The sequence below is a fragment of the Polistes fuscatus genome, unplaced genomic scaffold, assembly GCF_010416935.1.
Source record: "Polistes fuscatus isolate 324 unplaced genomic scaffold, CU_Pfus_HIC Scaffold1, whole genome shotgun sequence".
Taxonomy (NCBI): domain Eukaryota; kingdom Metazoa; phylum Arthropoda; class Insecta; order Hymenoptera; family Vespidae; genus Polistes; species Polistes fuscatus.
Genome location: NW_025112997.1, coordinates 4748820 through 4754322, shown reverse-complemented (window position 1 = coordinate 4754322; position 5503 = coordinate 4748820). Strand labels below are relative to the sequence as shown.

General features: G+C 32.4%; 1 long non-coding RNA gene across 1 annotated transcript; it reads left to right on the top strand.

The window, feature by feature from the left end:
* The first annotated feature begins 2337 nt into the window (after window positions 1-2337).
* LOC122513515 lies at window positions 2338-4332 on the top strand. Its single transcript, XR_006302775.1, has 2 exons — window positions 2338-2729; window positions 2820-4332. It is a non-coding gene; the product is annotated as an uncharacterized LOC122513515 (long non-coding RNA).
* Window positions 4333-5503: the final 1171 nt, after the last annotated feature.

Genomic DNA, 5503 nt, shown 5'->3' with positions numbered 1-5503 from the left:
ATTTATTTTTTTTTTTTTATCCTTTCTATTTTTTCTTTTCCTTCTTCAAGATAATAGGATCGTTCCGTTCAAACAGTAAATAAAACTAACATCACTAAAACATCTTAATTAAAATTTCCTTGTCGGTATATAAAGAAAAACAAAAAAATAAAAAACATCTGCGCCGTGTTAATTGCACGTAATTCAACTTGCATAATTTTAAGGATTTAATTCGTATTTACATTGTTTTTTTTTTTTTATTTCTTTCTACCAATCGTGCGTAAAACGTTTCCTTGCTTTTGCAACATTTGATATATAAAAATAATTTTATCGATATTTATTTATTCGAATAAAACAATGTAAGTAAATTGTCGTATTACTAGAGAAAGAGAGAGAGAGAGAAAGAAAGAATGAAATAAGAGAAGATAAAAAAAAGATAAATGATTTCTTAGAATAATTTTGTAATCCGGTTCATATCCGGTTGTTTCCTGTTCCATTACCGTATACTCTTACATTAATAGGAACTATTAAAGATCTTCTGAGATCTGTTCGATAGAAATTCATAAGATTTTACGTAAAATACTACTTCTCTTTCAATAATTTTTTTCTTGTTAAATCCTACTCACCGTATTTCTTTTTCGCGTAGAATTTCATTCAGGAAAAAGAAACTTGTACAGGCGTTTATGACGTAATCAAACCACCACCATCATCCACCCCCCCCCTTACACTCCCTCCTGTTTTAACAACACGCATGCTAGACTTTGATTTTTCCACTTACCATGATTCCATGATTCCGCGAATGAGTCATCATTATCATTATGATGATCATCATCTTCATCATCATCGATCATTGGCGTTTCTTTTCCATGATCTTTTCTCAAACGTACCATATATGTTAAAGTTTGCATATTTCCTTCTTTTTTTTTTTTTTTTATTTTTCCGTTTCTTTTTTTAATTACTTACGTCGGTAAAACTCGTTGTCGTGTGGTAAACGAATCGTGCCAAGGATCGAATCGATTCTTGCTTACGAAATTTTTTTCTCCTTCGAATATTATTTAGCTCTCAGTTATTATACTGGGTTACGCGATTTCACGGTTACGGCCTACTGCGTCCGGTTTATATTTCAATTAGAGAAAGTTTCAACTGGGCATTATCCCCCTTTTCAATTTCTTTTCTTTTTTTTTCTTTTCTTTCTTTTGGGTTTAAATATTCATTCAAAAGATTTGCGTTTGAATTTTTATCATAATTATTTATATTTGTATCTGATCGTAATTGTTTCGTTTAATTTTCTTCTTCTTTTTCTTTCTTAATTATTTTTTTTTTTTAACGATCCTTAATGATTATTCATAATTGTAATTAATATTATGTGTATCTAAATAGGATGCAGGATGAAGGAAAAAATAAATTGATTCTTATTAAAAATGCATTTGAAATTAATTGAAACAAATTTCTATCCTATAACGAGTAGGATATAAGTTTTTAAAGATTAAACCTTTTTTATATTAATTATAATAATAATAATAATATTATTATTATTATTATTATAATTATTAATATAATATAAATTTAATTATAAATATAATTATAATTATTATTATTATTATTATTATTATTATGTAATTGACTCGTAAGTTTCATTTTGAGAACAAAAAGAAATAATAAATTGGATGTCAAAAGATTATTAAGAATTCCAAATAAATTCTCGACTTTAGGATTACATTAATTGATTAAAGTCCACAGTTAATTAAATTAATTATTCTTAATTAGATATAAAATGATGTGCATTGGTCTAATATGTTTTTGTTGTTTTTCTTGTCGACAAAAATTTCAAATATTCTTATCTCTCTACTCCTAATTTATGTTTCTTTTTTTCTTTATTAAATTAATTAATCTTAATTAAATATAAAATTAAGTGCGTTGAGTCCACCATTTGATTGTTTTTTTTTTTTTGATAAAAATTTCAAATATTCTTATCTCCCTATCATCCCTATTTATGTTATTTTATTTTTCTTTTTCTCTATTTCTGTTAGAGATCGAATGAAGTCATCCATTATCCCTCGTCTTCGTCTCCTCCCCTATTGCTCCCACCATCAGAAGTTCCTTCAACACCTTGTTCTTTTTCTCGACGAATGTATTTCTATAGCCCATCCTACCCCCCACCATTCACACATACCCTTTCCCCCTACCCTAAGATCCTCGAGAGTAACGTCAGACGCTAGAAAATGCGCGTGCGCGCGCACACACACAACCACACCACACACACAAACCACACCACAACACGACACGCACCCACCCACCCCCTCCTCCTCCCCCCCATCACCACCACACCACCACTCATTGCTGTTTGCCTCCCGCCGTTGTCACGAAAGTCCTCTCGAGAAAGGAAAACCCGAAATAATCCGAGTATTGTCGAAGACAACCGAGACCACGAGACCATGTGGTTGATAGCGGGATGATGACAGAGCGCTGTCAGTGTCAGTCCGACTATCGTCGAGTACGGTTTACGTTAATTTAATGAATTTTAATTCGTATTTTATTGATATGTTTTTTATTTCGTTTTTTTTTTCTTTCTTATAATTAATTAACTAAACTCGCACACGTACCGAATATACCGAATATTCTTATTATTAATTAACTTTTTATATTACAATTTATTATTTTAATATATATAATTTTATATTTTTTTTTATATATATATATATATATACATAATCGAGATCGATCGCAGAACTATCGAGTGATAGAAGAAGGTAATATAAAGTTTTGTATTTCTTTTTATTTTTTTTTATTTTTGGTTCTTAACAAAATTATTATTAGTTCGACGAAATTTTGTGTAATAGTTTTTTCGAAGAGGAACACCAGCAGCATTAGCAGGAGGAGGGGGAGGAGGAGAAGAAAGGAGGGTGGATTTTTTTCGTCTAAAACAGTTCATAGCAGTACGAGATTAGGAGATCCGTTCAAGGTTACGAATCATCGTTCAACAAATACGACATTTTGCTTCTTAACCGATACGAGGTCAACGTGAAACTTACTACCACTGCTGTGCATTTTTCTGTCCGTCTGTCCGTCTGTCTGCACGGCTGTTTATCTCTCTCTTCTCTTTCTTCTCTCTCTCTCTCTCTTTCTCTCTCTTCCTCACACACGCACGAACACGAACACAAGCACAAACAACGTTTTATACTTTCGAGGTGAGTCGGTTTAATTCAAAAACGTTTCCATTTTTGGAAAGAAACATCTCGTTTACGAATGAAACGAAAAAATATAAGCCAAGTTTTACACGACACAACCAGCAGCAGCAGCAGCAGCATTTTACTTGAATTGGTTTTATTTTTTTTTATTTTTAAATATATATGCGATTAATATATCCAACCAAATGATTACATTTTCTTTCAGCGTATAGTTGTCCATTTATTTTTTTGCTTTTTAAAAGTTGATCTTTCGACGAACGCGCGGACAAACGTTTTTCCTCGACCTGGTTTTCCCATACCGCATATATCAAGAATCCGACGATTAGATGCGATATTTGATTAGTATGACGTGCGCCAGCGCGCGTATCTATAAACATGTTGTGTTTTTGTTTCTCTAATGTGTATAATATAAAAATGTATCGCGAGAGTTTCGCTTGAAAAGTATTTTCGTTTTCGAATTCTCTATCGTGTATTTTACGAATTTGCAGACGCCCTCCTCCCCCCACCCCATCCCCCTTCGCACTCCGTCTCCTCCCCCATCCCACCCCCTACTACTCAACTTTTACCCACCTCCCCAGTTCGCGCAAGTTCAAAGCGTACGAGAAAAAGGGTTGTTTATCATTTATTGGATTGCATAGCATATTTATTGTTACACTTAACTTAATCTCTTTGTTTCTCTCTCTCTCTCTCTCTCTTATTTCTTCTCGTAAATTTGTCGTTTACGATCTTTTCGTAGAAAAAAATTTCGCATTGGGAAAGACGGTGGGACAAGTATTTGGACATTTAAATAGGGTAGTTTCGATCTAGAACAGAGTTTAAAGAGAACAAAAAGTATATATATATATATCATCGAGAAATGCATTGGATGGGTGAGATAAGGGTTGGGGGGAAGCGGGTGGTGGTGTGGTGATGTATACTTTATGTGGGAACAAAGTTACGTTATCATCTTGTTTACGTTCTTTGTTTCCACCTCGGTTAGAAAATAAGATGGAAAATATATAACTCTACCGTTCGGTTTCTTTATCTTCGTTTATCCGTAAATCTATGCGTGTATGCGTGTTTTCAGTATTGTACACATTTAAGGAAAATAGTTGGAATGGTATCGTTTATGGTTGAACTTATTGTTAAAGAAAAAGAAATAATAGAAGAAGAGAGAGAAGAAGAAGAAGAAGACGAAAATTAGTAACGATTATTTGTGTTTAATGCGTTTAATACTGATGTGTGTGAGTAAATGGGTGTGTGTGTGTGTGTGTGTCTGTGAGAGACTGATAGGGAAAGAAAGATGGACTCCTTTGTTATCCAAGGCTACGCTTATTGTCCGCGTACTCGGCCATTACTTTTTTTTCCAGCACGCGATAGTATTTTTCGCACGAAGGAACGTAATCGAGCCATTTGTCGCATAGCGAACACTATTTCCTTTTTGTCAAAGTGTAAGAGTATGTATGAGAAAAATAGGATATGTGGGCTCGCTTATTCCCTGAAATTTCATATGACATAAATGGTTTTATTTTTTTTTTTTTTTCTTTTTTCATTAAAATAATCTACCACGTGTCTCTAGGCTGTTGTTGGTCAATGCACGTGTCTACGAAATTGCGAGTCAATGATTTTTTTTTTTTGAAGAACGCGAATTAATCGAATCGTAATTCTATTAAAAAATTTATTTAATTTTGTGATTAGAAAGTTCTATGTGTATTTTATCAATGATTTTGTTGTAAAATAAAACATGAAAAATTTGACGAATCTTCGTAAAAGTTCATCAACGCACGTGTGTCTACGAATAAAACGAAATTCCGAGTCAATGATTCGCCATCATCACTGAAAGATCATTGATTAACCACATCGTAGACGCAATTGAAATTGGAAAAAAAAATATTTTGATTACATATTCGTATCATTGATTGACTGTACCGTAGACTCCTTTATCGATTTAATTTAAATTTCTCGTGCATTTGTAATTCGTCAAATTTATCGTTGATTAACTTTTTCGTAGACTCACGAAAAAAATGTTTGCCGTTCGTTGTTACAATTATTTTTAATCTAATAATAATAATAATAAAGAAGAATGAAATATAAAACTAAAAGAGAAGAAAAAGCAATTAATTTATTAGGATTATTGCAAAAGTTAAAATTAACCGATAAAGAATTTTGTACGATTAACCAACCACCTCCAATACCACCCACTTATCGTGTTGACGAGTTTACGGACACAAACTGACAGGAAACTACTTTTATACATGCTTTGAAAATAGACTAACGAGATAAAAATATATCCTCCTACCGTAGGAATATAGATCGAACGATCTAATTTCGTCGCGTGATTATACGCAAGAGAATAT